This window comes from Rhyacophila brunnea, unplaced genomic scaffold (genome assembly GCF_057557595.1).
Source record: "Rhyacophila brunnea isolate RB1 unplaced genomic scaffold, BYU_Rbru_1.0 scaffold_6, whole genome shotgun sequence".
NCBI classification, from domain to species: Eukaryota; Metazoa; Arthropoda; class Insecta; order Trichoptera; family Rhyacophilidae; genus Rhyacophila; species Rhyacophila brunnea.
Window position 1 is genome coordinate 20,848,179 of NW_028233276.1, and position 20,185 is coordinate 20,868,363.

At 30.6% G+C, this 20,185-nt stretch overlaps 1 protein-coding gene across 1 annotated transcript in view; it reads right to left on the bottom strand.

Annotated features, from left to right (window-relative positions):
* Window positions 1-20,185, bottom strand: part of LOC147065386 (prohormone-4) — a 200,868-nt gene that overhangs the window by 7,906 nt on the left and 172,777 nt on the right. The gene's annotated exons all lie outside the window — the stretch shown is intronic.

Sequence of the window (20,185 nt, forward strand, 5' to 3'; positions counted from 1 at the left end):
AGAAAATTGAATCGTTATTATTATGTTGATTTTGTAAATACCACAGCTAAAGGCGTTGCAGAAACCCATACAAACTAGATGAAGCCTAAAACAGGTGAATACTTATGGACTTATGTTTAAATTAGCTGCAATTTAATTTGTAATAAACCATTTCTTTTATTCAACGAATAATTCATAAGATTTGAGAATGTAAAATTCCATATATTGAAAATACATAACTTGAAAACACCTCATATATATAAGTACCTACTAGAATCACGTTTGAAAAAATATCGTGCCAATATGCTTTAACCATCGTTTTATCGTAATTAAGTAGGAGGACTTTAGTTTAATTGGTTAAAGTATATTTGCGCGATACCAGTGGTATGGATTCAAATTCTATCAGGCGACGTTTTTATTTCTTCAAATATGATTTTTTCTAGTAAATATATATCTTAGGTATTTTCAAGTTATGTATGTTCAATTCAATTAGCATTGCAGATTGATTTGTGGCAAACTTTAAAATTTTCAACAGGACACTGGGAAAATCGCACGCGTATCAACCAAATTGCATTACAATAATAATTACAACAGATTCATCATGCAAATGACGATTGGTACATTCTTAAATATTGACTATTATTCATTGAATTAAAAATGGTTTCATGGTAAGATGTAGATTGAAATAGTAATTTTTGATATTTATTTGTTTATAAGCGACACTATTACAGTCATGGACAATAATTAATACGACAATAAAAAAAAATACAATTATTTATCATTAAATTTGAAATAAAATAGAAATGACACAACATCAGTATAATATCAATTTATGAAAAGAAGTTGAGTAGGTAGACACCTGATATACACATTGTATTGCAATGTTTGGATTGCCGGGATAGAGGTATTGAACATGTCATTAGAATAACTATTAGAAACAGAATGAATCCTTGGTATTCAAATGTTCATTCGAATCTTCTTCGAGTTCTTTCTCCAATTAGTTTTTATCGATTTGTTTTTCAGATGAGTCGGTTGCTAACGAAAACTGGCAGGTATAAAAGCTTTCAAACTAAATCTCAAGTGATAATATTATATAAGCGGACACCGTGTTAAGCGCCTAATTAAAGCTGTCTAGAGAATACATGTTCGTTGAGTTTCCTTCGCTTAAACTCAGATTAGAGTGAAGAGGGTTTAAGAAGGAACTGAAATCGTCTTGTTAAATATATTATACACCTGATGTCTAGTATGATGAGATTTCACACGTGATATTCAGTGTCGTGCCGTGTCTAAAAAGATGTGATTTTTTTGTTAACCAAAACATTTATAAAAAAAAATAATGAGAATGTGATAAGATCACGCATTCAATATATACATTATATATTTCATTATTTTAAAAGACGTAATAATATTTTAATTATACCTATATAATATTAATTCTTCAGAGAAGACCCCCTTTTATAATAGCCAGGTAACCTGCAATCCTTAAATATATTTACCAAAAAATTTCGACTATAAATAATAGTCTTATAGTATGTTATTTCTTTTATGACAAAATCCACATCGAATTATTACGTAAAAAGAAACAATATTATATTATTAATAATCCAAGTTATTATATGATAATTAGCAATAATATTAAAAGGTAAACTATCTCATACGTTTTATCCCTATCTCCCTATCTCTCATACGTTTACAAGTATGTTCTGTCTTACTGGGCGTCTTACGAGGGCGAAGTCAGCGAAGCGTTTGCGGCGCGCGCAACTCAAACGTATAACCGTGTGTGAAAATGTTCGTAGACAAAGTCTTTTTTACCACGTTTTTATTAACTCGTATTCTTGTTTGTCCAGTAAACTATTATTGGTTCCTAAGGGGGTCCTAGCAACTAAATTATTAATATATACGTACGCTACTTTGGAGATCAATATGAAATGTCAAAATAACATTTCAGTATTCTATATTTATTCAGTATTTCTATCAAGTATAAAAAAGTAAGTATTTATTAATACATAGAATTGTCAAGTTTATATGATTCAACATAAAATTTAAAAACGTGGTATATAAAAAGTTATTTTTATCTTGTAATTATTTGGTTATACGTTTATACATTTGAGTTGGGCGCGCCGCTCAACGCGCTGCCGAACGCGCTTATCTAAAACGGGCCGTTACTGTCTTTGTTCTGGTTTACAGACTCAATTATTTTTCTGTTTGTCTGTGAGCTGCTGCATCAGGCTAATGGAGTCTTTGTAAAGTCTCCTGACTTTGCCGATCACGCCGTTGCTGAACTCGTTCATTTTTCAAGCGGTGACGCTTAATGGTTCTTCCTCACGCATAATGTTTCTATTTTAGGATTGATTATGTATGTTATTTAGGATTACAGTAGGTTCCAGAACTCTATTACAATTATCATTAAATCTCTTGGATAACACACTGATTTCTTATCTAAACGCCACTTTCTTGATTTTCACTTCGATTTATCTAATCCCGAAATCTTTTTAATTTAAATATGCGTATATTCTAATAGAAATTGACATTTTCAGAGATGTCATTTTCAAAATTGTATTCTAACCGAAACCATATACTTTTTTACACCTTTCCTTTAATCTGTTACAGATTAATAATTGTAATGTCGTTTAATACTTTCTATATTATATACTTAATAGATACCTACTAAATATGCTATTACCGCACTGCATCTGTCAAACTATGTGAGTGTCATTTGTTTTCTTTCGCGAAAATAAACGAATCCTCTATTCCTCTATTTTTTAAATTTAGAATTTGCGTTTCCGTATTGTAATACTCGTTTAATACGTCCATAGATAACAGACGTATATATACAGACCTACAAACGTATCTGGAGAATGGCCAAAAATGGAACTACGAACTACCATAGGACGCCATATTGAAAAACGTCATTTGAATATCAGATTTTGCCAGTTACGAGCCGTGATTGGGTAGTTTTCGACAGTGGCTCTCCCATCTCATTCTCCAGATAAATTTGTAGGTCTGTATATAACAATTGTATAATACGTCTTCTCTTTGTCTTTTTATGTTATATATTTTCATATGTTTTCTATAGATAATACAAGACTATTATGTATTACTAGCAGAGCCAGCTGGCGGTCGCCAGTCTGTCTCGCTAGGTCTTGCAGACGGCTTGGCGGTGTTGGATATTAATATAATTGTGAAATATGCATAGACGGCGCCATAGTTTTCCCTTCAGGATAGATTTTCATCCACCTCAGACAGTTTGACATTTCGCTGATTTGTCAGTTTTACGATTTGAAAGTCGTCACTGCCAATGTAAATTTGGGGTCATATGCGTAGTCTATTCTGAAGTCTGGCCTTCACAATATCGTCTGACAACACTTCAGATTGATGGACCTAGCAAAACAGCTGGCAATCGCCGATTGCTACCACTGGCATTTCAATAGAATGTAATATGTTTATCTTATTTATTATTTTCATTCATACTTATTTGTTTTCGTTGAACTAAGAATACATATTACACATGGTGTTGGTAGTTTTCGACAGTGGCTCCCCCATTTCATTCTCCAGGTAAGTTTGTAGGTCTGTATATAATACGTCTTCTCTTTGTCTTTTTCTGTTATATATTTTCATATGTTTTCTATAGATAATTCAAGACTATTATATATATATATTATTAATTATTATAAGGACTGAAACAAAGTTTTCTAACACTATGTACGTTACTGACATCTCTAGATAATATTATTACGGATAGTGGAGAATGGAACTAGACGTTACAAAGGTAGGTATTAATAAAATACTCGCTGCTTCACATACCGAGCAAACTCATTAAATTTTCTAACATAATAATACAACGTAAGAATTTTACCTAAGCAGTAAAGCAGTGGTTTTACGCAATCAGCGCTTTGCTGCCATCTTTGAGTTAACAAAGACACTAAACTTTTACTGCCACGATGAAGCTTAGATATCAAACAATACGTTTTTTCTTTCTCTTGGTTTACATAATTGGATTTAAAGAATATGTACGTTTACTGGTAGAAATAAAGACAACTTTGTAAAAATACAGACATAGTATACCTGCGCAACTATTCTGTACACAAGACTGCTATCGGCGGCTATCGAGGGTAGTATATCATACTTATGTATTGAGGTACTATAATTATTACAATAAATTAACCGTCTGAACTGTCAACAAGTGCTATGTTTTAACAGTACCTCTCTTCGCTGCGTTAACTTTTAGAGCGAGATAGACAGTTTTGACAGTTTAGACGGCTAACTTATTGTAACAATTATAATATCTCAATACATAAAAATGATAAACTACCCTCGATAGCCGCCGATAGCAGCCTTGTGTATATAATAGATTCGCTGATTTAATGATATGCTATATGAAAGTGAGACAAATTAAATACCTATTTTAGTTGAGAAGAAATATAATTTATACAGAAAAAAACTAATGAATGTGAAAAGTAGAAAAATTAATTTATTTTTGACATTAAATAAATTTATATAAAGATTGGTTTTATATTATATATAGGTAAGTTAATTAGTTTGGTCGATGTTTAACCAGAAAATAGTGTGGTATCAAAATGAAACGAAAAAAAATCGAAAATGGTAAAAAAAAATCGCTTTTAATATTGAAATATGTGGGTAGTTACTTAATTGCGTGACCTTTCTAAGGGCGAGGCAGTGAATCGGGCAAACATTAAATTATAATTACAATATAATTTGAATAATTATTTGTAATTAATAATCGAATGTGACTACTCGATTTACTGAAGCACCAAATACAAGTGAATTTAAGTTTATTTCAATACGGTTTCGTTTTTGTATCAAAAGAATTAAATTTATAATAAACTAGTAATAAGGGTGACTTCTACCTCATGAAATGCAGAAATAAAAGGTAAACGGATATACACAATGAAGAAATAATTAGACTTATTCGATTTGAATTTTTCAAATCAATGAGATATCTGATAGATGAAAGTTAAATCAAGACGCCCGTCTTTATGAATAAAAATATATGAACATCCAGTTAGTGTCTTTAGTCGTCAGACCAGTTCTCGAAATGGAAAATGTTACCCTGAGCGCTCGACAGTTTTCTAAAGAACAATACATAGTTATCATAGTTGGAAGAAATATGGGTTGGATTTAATATTTTATAGCCTATCTAGCTCATACGGTAAAATTATTTTTTTCACGGAACTGAGCGATAATTTCAGCGATATGACGAACAAGAACGGCGCTGCGGTGCGCTCTGGTCTATTTAGAGCCCTGCGTCGGATAATGGTTGGATGTAGGTCCTCGCACCACTACCCGTACCTCACCTCACCACTCCACCGCAGCTATGCGAACACTTTACATACTCCTGATGAATTATTGTTGCAAGTGCGTTATTTCAGAGAAGTTTTATCTTGCAACTTTGAAACCTGCTGAGATATTACCAAGATGAAATTTTATTAAATTAGTACGGATTTGATCGCTGAAGGTTTCAGATTGACAAAAAAGTTCGTTGTGTAAAAGAATGAAGTTTTTGAGATACTGATAAAAAAGACAGATTGACAAAAATTAAACATATACCTTTTGCTAAGGTATCATTTAAATAGTCAAAACTATGATCAACATGTAAACATTTGGAAATTATAGACAGATACCGACTTTAATTTTATTATTAATATAATATAATTATAGAATATATAATATATTATATTAATAATAACAACCTGGTCCCTACCGCCCACTAGTGGGCGTTCCAGCTTTCATGGTGGGCGGTAGGGGTTTTACAATTTTGTTCATTATGATTATTTTCTTTATAAATCATCATTACTTTGGAACCGGTGGGCGGTTAGAAATTTTTACTACTAACAGAGATACAAAGTGGGCGGTAGGTATAAAAAGGTTGACTACCCCTGATATAGATTGTCATTTACTTCCAGTAAATCGATGTACCTCCAGTAGTGTTTTCTTATATTGTAAGACTTTATATTATAATACTTGTCATAGATAACATAAATAAAATAAAACATGTTTGTTTAATACTAAAATAAACCCTCGTACATATAATATGCTTTAAATTTATTGGTAAAGTCTTTATGTCAAAAATAGACTTTGTTCAAAAACTTCAAATGTGAAATCATTTGATAGCATGTTCCGTGAAATTGACTTTCATTTCGATTCATTATGAAAATAGAAATAGACTTGTAATACATTAATAATAAACACAACTATACACTTTCGAATGGAATCTATTTTCAGACAGTCACAGCCAGACAAAGGAAGGGAGTGAAAGGGTTGATTATTTCCCGTGGGGCGCAGCCTGTGTAACACACATTTTTAGCAGACTAAAACTATGGTAAGTACATATTACTTCTTAGATCATAATCTATTTTAGGAATATTAACAATTGGATGAACAATAATTGTGTTTCTATAAAAGATAATGCCGACGATCTCTGATAGGATTATCTTTCTTTTGATACAAAGAGTATCATACTTAATATGGTAATGTAGAATCAAATACAGAACAAAACAATATACTAAATTGAACCTAGATGGAGTTATCTCTGTTATACACAATAACCACGTTATTAGTATACTATTTTAGTATACACAAAGCACTGACGTCAAAAATTTATATGCTATTATCTACTGTGTTCTGCGGAGAATTTCTAATATTTTGTGTAATATGGCAAATGAAGAAAAGTATTTGATGGTAAGGTAAGTATAACGAGGCATAACATGGAAGAATTTTCTGCATAATTTATTTTTCATTTATAATATTGGATGTAACGATATTTTTTATTTAGCGCCATTTTCCACAGATGTCACATTGTCATTTTAAATTTGACATACATAATCTAGATTCTCTAGAGACATAAGAAATTAGTTATGTAAATTTATACAGTACTAACTACAACAACGGGTAAAGATCGCAAAAAAATATTATCAAAATAATGGTTCAACTAAAATTAGTCAGCGAAAATTACGTGCTATTTTAGGATGAAAGCAAAACATTTGAAAATTTTCATGATTTATGAGAAACTAATACATTCTGAAAATGTTACGGCTTGGTGTGTGTGGTTTATGGGTTAGATATGTCAGTCATCGTTAGGGAATCCAATCCCGGATAATTTTGGATACTTATAAATCCCGGGATTAGTAAACATAATCCCGAAACCTTCGGGATTGATTTTTTTTATCAATCACAATCAATTAGTATGTGTACAAACTTATGTTAATGAAGTGTATGTACCTGCCCATGTTAATAAGGGGAATCGCCGGATGCTCACGGACCATTTTGTGTTGTCATTCGCAATCGTAAGAACATCAGAAAATTAATAAATTCGTTCATTTAAACAGGTAAATACCACTGACGTTCTGGCACGCGAACGCCGTATAACCGCCAGTGCCACGGACGTGCAGGCAGGTAGTTGTTTCTACGCCGAATTTTATGAATGTATCTTTTCTTAAATAAATAAAAAAAAAAACTGTTTTACTTTCACATTATTATCTATATTACAATATTATTTACGCCATCAAACCCATGTTTCCAAGATTGAACGTACACAATATTAACGTTAAATGTCTTAAATAGTATAAATTATACTATTAGACATTTTTAACAGATTTTATCAATGCTACTGTTTGTATAAACAATAAAAAAAATATCAACTATCGAAAAAACGCCAATCCCGGGATCGTCAAATTGTAATCCCAAAATCCCGGAATCAAAATTTTGGCTTGGAATTGGATTCCCTAGTCATCGTGTTGCACTTTTTTCAAAATGCTATTAGAATAATTATTGTGGTTATGGTGAACGGGAGCTGTTACTGTGTTATCACAATATTTTTTTTTGCACGAATTGGACGGAATGGACATTTTCACATCGTGTTTCCTGGTCGAGTTATTTTCCTTTTTGGCAACGTTAACCGATCTCTGAGATTGTGTGATTTAACATCGTTCGACTTCTTCCCTTGGAGTTTTTTCCCCAAATTAATGCGACTTCTGATCTCAAGCTTACCTAATATCCGGTGCTTCATCGGCAAAATAGAGCTGGATTTATGTGCAGAATTCATGGACATCATCACCTAAAGAACGATCATCTGTCACAAGAGCTGAGGTGGCTATTTTAACAATGTTACGTCACACTGTTCGTAATTTCCATTTATCAGTGTTACGCTAGATTTAAAAAAAATCACAAATAATCTTATTACTTTAGGGCCCACCAGGACGTTCGAACTGGTCGCTGCAAAGGCCAATTATATTGCATTTAAAAAAAATGCGGCATCTTATTGCGGACGTGAAGATCTCTAATTTTGTTTGTCTGTATTGTTTTAGCTTTGTTTTTTTGTATCTTCTATATCATTAAATTCATTTTCGTGCCTGTCTCTCCTATGGCACTTTTTATAACGTTTTTCTTAGATCGTATTATTATTTGTCCGGTGTTTTTTTGTCCGGTACAAATCTTGAAATCGATTTTTAACTAACTCACCGACTAGATAGACATTTGAAACTTTTAGAATATATCAGAACACGATGCCAATGCATTTTTAAAATACTTTTAGCCATCTTTAAGTAGAATTGAATATTTATTTTCAGTTTATTCTGTTTTGTATGAAAAGTTATTTCGACACCATTATTGGTTGCTAGAGGTCTGGTCCTAGCAACTGAATTATTAATATATACGTGCGTTACTATGGAAATCAATATGACATGTCAAAATGACATATCAGTATTACTTATATCAAGTACATTTTTTTTTTGATCGTTTAAGTTAGTCAAGTTTATATGATTCAACAGAAAATTTAAAAAATGTTGTACATAAAAAGTTCTTTTTATCTAGTAATTATTATTAAATTACGTCTTTCAGTAAACTCAGTCAAAGTTCACTTGAGAGGGTGGCGATCTCAGTGTAGGGCATCTGCTCCTGAGACATTCCCAGGCATAAAAAAAAACTGCTGATGCTTCACATCGTTCGATACGTTCGTGATACGTTCGATTAAGACCGAGTATGGTGCGGGGCGGGTTGGTTTGGAGGGGTATATGTTTGTGTTGTTACTTTAGTTTTTATACAAAAAACAAAGCACTCAGTTTTTACACATCTACTATCGGTATTAGCTCTCTCTGCTATAATTTCATAATTACAGGTGTATTTAGTGTTTGCTTTAATTATGGATTCTGTGTCCGCCTGTTCTTAGAATAGATCTCTTAAAATCCTTATATATTTTATATCGTATACTCATAATATTATATTAAAATAATAATAAAGAATAAAATTCGATGGATGTACGTAATAATGTGTTGTTAAACTTGTTGTCACCAATAATTAATAGTGAACATATTGTAAAACGACATCAATTTTGTGACTATTTGTAACGAATATTATGGAAATTTTAATTATAATAAATAATATGATTACCGTTTATTATTACCTTCAATATTATGTGTTTCCATCAAGAAATAACAGCAAACATGAATAAATAAATACTAGTTAAAATTTACTTTACGCGCCCTGAAGACTGTAAATATTCCTAAGAAACGCTTACGTCTTTGTATGACTACAGTTAATATATTTTTGATACCAAGTCAACTAAAACGAATGCCCCTAATCAAATTATGTTAATTTGATTAGGCATCCGAAACACCTACTTTTTTTGAATACATGTTGACCGAATACCCGATCCATCTCCGAGTACCTAACTAACCTAACATGATAAGTGCTTTGCACACTTTTACAAAAGGTTGTGCTGAATTGTAAAAGCTTTTTCCCAGTCCGAATTGGTAACCGGCGAGTACTGTGGTCAGTGGAATGCTAATTGAGTTACAAAATTAGACGTATATCCGCAAAGGTTTTCCTTGGGGTCCTGGTATTTATGCTACCGCGGTATATCAGTTAAAGTCAGGAATGAGAAACATCAAATATTACGACAGTGAATTTGATTTCGGGAAACTTTTTTTATATGTAAGCTTTCTTAAGTAAACCGTATATATGTATAATATTGTCTTGAATTATCTGTAACGCATGAAGGAAACTTTACTATGTTATGTAAATGTGTAGGATAGAACTGGACAGGGAAAAGATATATTAAATGTGGTAAAGCGAAAGGAAAGCTATACTTAAACGCAAATTATAAATTTAAAAAATTATCTGACACGAAAGAATAATTTATTTTAGTCGGGTCGTGAAATAAAACAAACGATCGTCTTATAATAGTTTGATATATGCATACAATGTAATACTAGCAAAGCGAGTAGGTATATATAAAGTATTTATGGACATTACAATTAATTTGTGACAGATTGACGGAAAGATATAAAGAAGTATGGTGTCGGATATATGTTTGAACATGTTGATTTCCATAAATTCCCGTTTCAAATTGAAGAGATTTTGGGATAAATCGAAATGAAAGTATTAAAAAATTTAGGAAGTGGCATTTGGATAAGAAATTAGTGTGTTATCTAATTATCTAAAACACAATCCATGAAAAAACACTAATATTATGGATGAGGAAGAACTATCGGTTAAGTATCATCGCTTGACAAATGAACAAATTCAGCGATGGCCTACTTGGCAAAATCAGGATACTCCATAAAGACTTTGCTAGGCTAATGGGGTAGCTTACAGACAAAAAATTTAGATAGAAATACTAGAACAAAAGGGGTCCGTTTTTTTAGTAATAACTTACACAATAATAATCTTATGCCTCCCCAATTTTTTTTCTTGGTTTTGTGAACTGTTAAAAAATATTAAGAAGAGGTGTTAAAAGATGGTAAGAAATCTTTCAACCACCGAACAATTCTTACTAAGGTGAATTACTAAATTAGTTTCAAAATCATTGTTTATAAAGATTTAAAATGTTGATATCTGAGATTCAAAAATGTGGCAGTCAATTTTTTGTATCTTTCTACTATCATCATTATTTAGAATGTAGAAAAAAATCACACGTAACAAAACGTCAAAGCAGATCTTTATTCTGTTTATTTACCACATCCAATACATAGAATATAAATTATTTCTATAGCTACTAATTTAACCAGTCAAACAAAAATATCATTTTGGTTTATTTATCTGTTTTCAATTGTTATACAATTTTAGCTTATTCTACTGTAATAATTTGCTTGTTGCTGTATGACTTATTAATAAATTCTATTTTAAAATTACTTATTTATAATATTAGTCGAAGAACAATAAATTCATTGTCAATATTTTTCTGTCTATTTGAAATGCTAGTTTCTCGACATTTTTGAGAAAATCTAGATTATTTTCTTTCAAATTACGTAGCTTATTTTATTATCATATCTAGCACATTTCTGTGAACGACCGTTAAAAGACGAAAGATCAAAATACTTTATTAAAATTAACAGAAAATAAATATTTACTGCAAAATTTTATTTATATTACAATAATAACACGTTTTATAAGCAGTTACCGCAGAGAATTCGTAATATGGCGAATGATTATTTGATATCAACTGAATTGGAAGTGACTATTGTTATATAAAGTTTCAGTCATATAGTTCAACTCACGAAGTTAAGTCACGTTAACGTACAGTTCTCAACATTAATATACCAATCTGAGTCTACTGACTGATGTACAGTCACGTGCATAAACATGTATTTACACAGTTCGAAGAATGAATTAGTTTGAAGTCACGTGTCTGTAGGTATTAATATTTGCTCTTCAGTAACTTTGGGTAATTTGTTTATAATAAAATCTCTCTTAGGCTATTACGCACAGCTATTATTTTTCGATATTGGATATATACACACTATATTAACACGGGACTTATCTTTTATGTTGGCTATATTATTTTACTTGTTGACTCTATCATGTTATACATGAAATATAATATATCGAAAAGTAATTTTATACTACAAATAAATAAATTTAATTAGTTTTACATCGATTGCGTATGGACTACGTCTAGTTTTACCGACTGTGACATATCGACAGATACAGTTATGTATAAATATTACTATAAATTACATTGTTGTCTAATCATAATGTTATGTCGTGAATTGTGTTAAATCAAGTGACGTTTTCGAGAAACTTAAAAAGAATAAAACAAGGTTTAATTCAAAGATGTTAAAAAAATCTTCTTCTTTAGAGATGGCACCTAAGTATATGAAACTGAAGCAAAAAAGAGACTACTGGGTCACTGATTAAGTTATCTACAAATGATTTTGCACTGCCGTTAATTTGCAGAGACCTTCACACTACTGCTATGACATTTATTTGCCAATTTGGCGTATAAAAAGACAATCCGTCACGATGAGTATATAAGCAGCCAACTGCTGCTACATACTTCCTCTAAACTTGATTATCTCTTCACTTTTTACGCATTTTAATACCTTTTAGGTAATATTGAATGACTTTATTTACAAAGTCAATCTATTTTCTGTTATTAATTTGAGCGATGTGACCTGCCTGTCTTCATTTTAAGATCTTTACATTTTGTATTTATAGCACTTATTGTTATTACATTGACTTAAATTTACTAATTATGATTGTGATTATTGACAGAATATGAAAACGTATACGAAATCGTACTTGGGTAACTTAATTGAGTAGGCTAAAAGCAAAATGGGTATTTTCCATCACCTAGGTCCTAGATCATACACATAAGACAAGCGTATATATTATAATATTTACATGAGAGATTTTAAATTAGGTTTCATTATATTATATTTAGGCAATTTGAAATTAATTGTTTAAATTTAAAAAACCCACACATAACGGTATGTGGATATAAAGAATTATTTAGTTTTGATGGATTTATAGGAATATTTTGAGTTGAAAATATACCTTTCAGTTTAAAATGTCCATCTGAGGCGGATGAAACTGGTCCAGATTTATTTATTAAAAGTGGAATAAGTATGTACTACAAAATTAAATTAATATTATGATGTACTTCCACTATGAATTGACAATTAATACAATAAAAGAAAAAAAGTATATTTTCAGTTTTATTAAATTATATTAATTAGAGTATACTGAGTTATTCAATTATTATTTAACTGGAAAATAAAAACTATATTTGTTTTAATTATAATATTATATAACGAGTGGCTGCTGTGCATTTAAAAAAATGCGAATAGCTCTTTTGCTTCTAATCTACTCAATTGGTATAGTGGTTCACTCACCCAGCATGCAAGTTTTGAATGAGATAATTATTGTTAGCTGTAATGTTTTGTATTTAATAAAATATGTATAAAATCCACGTAGGTACGTACATAATATAGGTTATTTCAAAATGATGTATATTTTAGTGGAAAGAACAAAACATATTTTGTTTGTAGGCATTCAAGATAGATAATTTTATAAAAAAACCTTCATCATGCAATATAATATGTAAGGTATATTATACAGTAATTTATTATATAAAATGATTTATGAGACGGTTTCTGTTGAAGGTGACATGGAAAAATACGATTTTAAATCAATAGTAAATTAAGACGTGGGTAGAAAAAAAAGTTAAATGTCAATTACTTTTTGCACTTAGACAATTTCAATGGAAATGAGTGAGGCAACCTTCCATTTTATATTTCACTAGAAATTGTGTGTTAACCAAAGGTAATTTGAATACCTTCAGGCTGTGTTTTTCAATCAATTTTTATTTTCAACGAACCCATGTAAAATTGTAAAATATACATACTTTACTTTTTCTCCAATTGCAAAAAAACTTTTCATTTAAATTTTTAGAGTATTTGTCAAAAGTATTAATTAAAATTCATTAAACGAATGGCTACAATCATTGATAAAATTATTTATGAATGATTTCATTCAAAAGAATACATTTAAAGAATTAAAAAAAATGACATTACACATATGTATACAATAAATAAATGTCATAGTTTATATATTATTATGCCGTGAAAATTCACTTAATTTCTTATATTATTTTATATATTTTATTTAATTTGTCTGGTCACTCGCTAGGTAGTGATCAGATGTTACATTTAGCCAGCCCTCACATCTAAACTCGCCTCATCTGCCGCACATCCATAGATCAAACCTTCTAGGAACGTCGATCCGATGTTGCATATGAAAACCGCGCACATCTACCTAGCGACAGTCGCACGTAACCTCTCGAAACGTAGGTACTTATAGATATTTGGATACGGCGACCAGCGAGCCGGTATAGGAATGACCAATTTGTAGGTGTGTGTACGTATTCTGGCGTCTTCGACTCGCATCCCGAAACGCATGCGATTTGTTGATAGCAGCACTAGATGTTTTTTTCAAACTAAAAAGTCGCATTCGACCAATCTGAGGAGCTCCATTTTATGGTAATGAGTGTTTTTTGAATAACGATGGCATCATATCGACGTATTCGACACGTTACAGACGAGACGAGTTTTGATGTGCAAACCGGCTAATATTCATGATACTGGTCTACGGTGGGAACGTCTTTTTGAAATACGGACGTGTTTGGGTACGGTGAGCTGATCACATTAGCAATGGGTGGATTTTAAGATGAGTCAATACGTCAAGACAACTTAATAGTGCAAAAAGACATTTTTACACAATAAAAAGTATGATTTACCCCAGCTCATAATGGATAGCATATAGAGGTCAACAGAGCTGGACGCATATCCAAGGCGTTGGTGATCTAATACGATTGACCAAAGAAAGACAGATCAACTGAAACTTCGTTGCAAGCCTTCGATATAAGTATAATGGGTTATATTTTTCGACCTGTGCTATATATTATACCCGATTAATATGTGATTATTTTAATGTGTTTTCCATTAACTGTGATTATTTGCAAAAAAAAAAAAAACATGGTTCAGTAATCAGACATAAATAGATATATGCAACAAGGAAACGAATAACAGAATGTTACATATTTAAAAAAAATGAAAATAAACATATTTTCGGATGTAAAATATACAGTTACAATTTTGTGTCTGCATTCAGCTCATAAATAAATAATTTTACTTTGCTTGTAACTGAGACATCTGTATGTACTGTTATTTTATTAAAATGTTTTTTCAGTCGCATACTAAGAACAGAGCGACTATATAAAATCGAAGCAACTCTGTTCTGCTTTCGTGTTTAGATTTCAAATGAAATATTCATCGTTCGTTTTCTTTGAAAAGGAAAAAAAATGCCTTCATTTGGTTGAATTTTCCCTGGGAGGAAACACAACGTTCACTTTTACCGCCAAGTGAGTTGTCGGAAAACCAAAGTTGAACTTGTATGCTAAATTGTTGTAAGTGAGGTACCCGTGTATCAAAATTTCCATTATTCAGTTCATTATTGAATCATGATTTAATTTTTTTTAATTTTATAAATTGTTGCATGCAATTATTCGAATTAATATTGTATCTACTTAATAATTAATTTCAGTTAAGTATTTGATTTCGTCAATGTTACACCTTTATTATTTATATTATATAATAAGGTATATCCAATGAGTTTTAAATTTATCGTATAAAGATCAATTAATATTAATTAATATCAGAAATGAATAAAATTTGCTTGGCGAATTTTTCATGTATTTATTTTAGATTTACCAATATGTTTACATTAAAGAAGAATACTAAACGTAATCAAATACACGTCTGATTTTTCGTGTAATAGAATAATATTATTTATGTTGATATTCATTGAATAACTTAGTAGATAGTTATCAGTACTTGAAAACGAAATAGGAGACGTGAATAAAATAGTCTATTCATGGAATGATTTGAAAGCTTTCTTTGCAAACAAATTAAAGATAAACCCAGATACGGGTCAAACAAAATCGAGCATTTCATTTAAAGTACAGTCAGTGTTTCAGATTGAATAAAGTTTTACGTTCAAATAACAATAATTTATTTTAAAGTTAAAGAGCTTTTGATTTAATAGACGAATTTGATTTTTTGCTGGATTTGTCAAAGTTGTTTTGACAAACTTACATAGAGTAAAAAGCTCAGATATAATGTCAAAAATACTTTGATTGTTACTCTAATTGAATTGACAATTGATATAATTATTTTTTTATTAAATATTGTATCATAGCATTATATTGACCCAATTTAAATGATAATAATATACCTAAACGATTTATTAATAATTACGAGAATTACTAGTTAGCGATTTATGTATGGCATTATTAATGAATGGAATTAAGACGGGGTGCACTACGCAGCCACAGTAAATTAAAATTAAATTTTAATCATAAATGTAGTAAGTAAACAAATGAAGCACCTATTACTATATTGTTATCTTTATTATTGTAACTGTGAGTGATTGCTCAGAGCAAACCCATTTAGATTTATTTAAAATTGTCACGTTTTTAACAAGATGAGCTTTCTCCTTGCAAATGCGGTACCTAACGAACATAAGCGCATCGACTTCATGCAGATGACTATGAAGAAACTAGCATATTGTAATACATTTTTGAGTTGTCACCGTGTGTTATATAGAGTGTATACAGCGAAGCTACTGGATGCTGGTAAGACTTGGAATAATGCAAGAATATTGGCGAGTGACAGATATTCTCGGAAGCGCCATGTGATGTCCATATGCTCCAGTTAAGGGTCGAAAATGGCCAAAGAAAGAGTAACTATCGAAATCCATGAGACTGAAGAAAATAGCATATTGTAATACTAAATACTTGTAAATCTTGTGGTATTATCATTTCTATAATTTGTTATATCTAACTATTATACACCCATAGTGGCCTAGTTGGTTAAGAGCCAATCTGGGTATGGGATTCTTGGGTTTGATCTCTCACAGCAATTGGCAAAAAATTCATGTTTGTTGTTTTCAACGCGTGTTTGATTCATTCCATTTAATGATCCAATGATTTGCAGGAATGGTTAATTATTCCAAGCAAAAGCATGTTAATATAACTTCCATATTATAAGAGATATGCCAATAAATTATAATATATTTTGTGAAACAGTGGATCACATTTCGCAGACAAATAATATTGAATATTATGTTTAAAGTATTATTAAGGGAATTTGTACAGATGTTGTGAAACTTTATAGTCGTTTTATTCATAATGTAACATTAAATCTGATATAGTATTCCTCAAAGATTTCAACCCTCAATTTTGGTTTTACGAAAACACAAAACAAACACTCATCCGGTTAGAAATAGTCGCCGAACTTTGAAATCACTTGTGAAACCCTACGCTAGACCCTTTTACAAAGGTCAACACCCAGTGGGGTGCCCAGAAAATCTAATTCGAAATAAAAATAAAAGTTTATCGTCTTGTTCAATATTGTCTGTCACCGCTGTCTGAATATCAATTTTCTTTTATTCGTTCCCTTCGTAAGTGATTCAATCAATCATGAGGAAATTTACATAATAAACGTATTTTTGTTTTTACAATATTGAAAGGTTTCCATAAGTGTTGCGACAAGGGATTGCAATATTGGAAAGAAGAATTTTCGGTCGTGGAATTTCCCGATTAGTAATTTTTCAATTTCAATTTATTTATCGCATTAAATTCGCTGTGTTTATTAAATATTAAAATTTAATTCGATCACATAATACCCGAGTTTTTAGAGTAACCATCTATGAAGTCATGATCGAAGATTAAAAAAACCAAAAGAAGTGCATGTTGTTTTTTTTATTTTTAGAAAATATTATAAATTATGCTATACTGTTATTGAAATTTTAAAATTATTCATAATTATTATTTTACTTATATTCCTACATGTCTAAATATCTTCAGGGAATTGCTGATATGTGTTAACTGTCTTGGCAAAAGCGCGCACCTTCCAAGACGAGCGTATCTTTAGCGAGACGCGTTGTTATCGTTTTATGGTGCTATTTGGCTGGTTGTAAAAGTTGGTAATCGTCGTAAATGGAAAACCTGCCGGAAAAAATATGAACTTCACCACGATAAGCATTTTGACGTTTACCAATTTTCGCAACCAGCTGTCAAATAGCACCATACAATGACAACAACGCGTCTCGCTTATGTTTGAAGAAAGAGATTGGCGAGGCACTCAGCACTTTTGCGTGTAAACAGTTATTATCGAGATAGGTTAATTTACACACTATTGGTGCCAGTAAATCTATGCACATATACAAGTGCTATAATGATAAGCAAACTGATATACGTCTATTTTTTTATATAAATTATAAGTTGCACAATTTTAAGCATAATTTTTACTGTTTAAAATGTTTGTCATGTAACTTTTTCAATAGACGGTCAATATGGCCAAAGCTGTTTTCGGATACTTAAAATGTTCTTATGCAAAAAACTGTTATTGAGCTTAATAGTATTTTTAGAAATTTATGGATGTACATTAAATTTATATTGAATGCTATACACAGCTAATAAAAAAAAGAATTGTTTAATAACTATTCCGAAAGAAAAGATATTTAAATCAATTAAATTTTGCATTTATATAGAAAATAGAGATGTGAATCTTTTTTATATACGGATTTCGCTATACGTAGTAAGTCCATTTCTTCGATACACCTATCCCACAAATTGACAGATATTATTGATGCCACTGATAATAATATTCCCAATAGCGCACGCCAGTGAAAGAGTTTTCTCTGAACAAAAGAGACAAAAAGCACTCAAAGAGAAAACCTTAAAAGGACAACAATAGGCTTACTCTTTAATAATAATCATTATATTGGCTATATTTTATAGTGGAGCATTATTTGAACTGTCAATTGAAAGTAAGGATTTTATGTTCCGGATAACAATTTTCAGTACGTAGTAATTAACATAATTAAATAAGACACAATAAATCGTGGAACCTTAATTTAGTTATGTGCTCTACATGTTTCTCAGTAAGCGGATAACCACAGGAGATATGTAGTCATAAACTTGATACCTAAGTACAATTAAACGGCCATATATCCAAGTAAGCGTGTCTGCAAATATCAAGGTACCGAGTAGAATGAGTTATATAAGAAAATCCTCCATCTAGCAGTAGATCGATAACGGTTCATGAAACGATATGAAAAATTCAAAATATGTTTTAGTTTCGGCTTTTAATTATTTAATATTTCACCGAGATGAAACAAATAAGGCACCATGGCTAAACTGTCAGAATCCAAAATCCTTTAAGCAGAGAAATATTAGGTTTAAAATATTTTATCCGCCATATATTATTAAACTGATATTTTAATATTTAGTTAAATATTATGCGTATTTTAACTTTGTAATTTTAATAAGTCATTCTTTATGATGTAATAATTCCTTTGTCACATTTAGCACACGTGACAATAATTAATTATCACTGAAATAAATGAAAAAAAAATCACATTTAAAAATAAAATAAGAATAACCGTATAATTTACAGACACTGTAGGGCTAAATGACTTCGTCACGCAAATAGTTAATTATTTATTTACTGTCAAAGTTATAAAAAAAGGTAACTACAACAGAATAAAAATGAAAGAGGGAGAATTTATTTGTTTGAGTTTAAATATTATTATCGTAGATATTTTTACCGGGAAATAATTATTGTTGTATAACTCACAAAAACGATTGTTAGGAGGTTGTTAATTACAATAATTATTTCCCTTGTCTTTCCAATGTCAGCATATAGTATAACTACCTACCGAAAATATTCCATAATAATATGTAAAATGATGTTTAGTTATATGTTAAAGGTGTGGGCAGAACAAAGCAAACTTATAAAAGAAAGTGAGTTAATAAATTTTAAATGGGAAAGGTCCGCAAAGGTTATTTAACCTTTTACTATTGTTCAATCAGGAAAAAGTTTGTAATTCGTAAATTGGTTTGAGTTGTATAGGGAATATCTATTTCTATTGTTTAATTACATCGTGAAAGTAATATAATGTTAGAAAAGATTTATCTATTTTATTTATTATCTATTCAATGAAATACCCACTGTTCTCCTGAAATTAATATTACGTAAGTATATGTAATGTATTTTTTTGTTTGGTGTGGAATTTCTATATATGTTTATTATAGCTTTTTGAGAGAATTATTTTAGTTAAGTTATTCACTATGTTTGATCCTAATAGAATCTTATGGGTCTCCACAGAATGGAGGATGTATTAACAGATTTTTGTTTCTGACAGAAATGGACGTTAGCCACTTGCTCAAACTATTTGGTACATACTCCAAACGCAGATTGAAAAATAACATGTGAATTTTTCAGACCCGGGATTCATACCCGAGACCCACGATATATCAGCCGACGCATCACCGCTAGATCATAATGAGCGTTTAGGTGAAATTAGGATCCTAGACAAAATCATTTACGAATATTTTGTATTACAA